Raw genomic sequence first — 557 nt, 5'->3', positions numbered from 1 at the left:
GATACCAACCCTTTGTAGGTGAAGATTGCATGGGGATACCAACTCATTGTAGGTGAAGATTGGGGATACCAACTCTTTGTAGGTGAATATTGGGGATACCAACTCTTTGTAGGTGAAGATTGCATGGGGATACCAACTCTTTGTAGGTGAATATTGGGGATATCAACTCTTTGTAGGTGAATATTAGGGATACCAACTCTTTGTAGGTGAAGATTGCATGGAGATACCAACTATTTTTAGGTGAAGATTTGGGATACCAACTCTTTGTAGGTGAAAAGTTTGGAATATGAAATCCTGGTGTAGGAAAACTTAATGAACATAAATCAGCCAAGACCATAGCAAGACCATACCAAGCCCATACCAAGAACAATGATTAACATAAATCAGCCAAGACCATACCAAGAACATACCAAGACCATACCAAGAACAATGATTAACATCAATCAGCCAAGACCATACCAAGATCATACCAAGACCATACCATCCTCACACTTAGAACAGGCCAAGACCATACCAAGACCATACCAAGACCATACCAAGAACAATGATATAACAGT

This window comes from Mizuhopecten yessoensis, unplaced genomic scaffold (assembly GCF_002113885.1).
Source record: "Mizuhopecten yessoensis strain PY_sf001 unplaced genomic scaffold, ASM211388v2 scaffold8305, whole genome shotgun sequence".
Lineage (NCBI taxonomy): Eukaryota > Metazoa > Mollusca > Bivalvia > Pectinida > Pectinidae > Mizuhopecten > Mizuhopecten yessoensis.
This window is presented reverse-complemented; position numbering follows the sequence as displayed.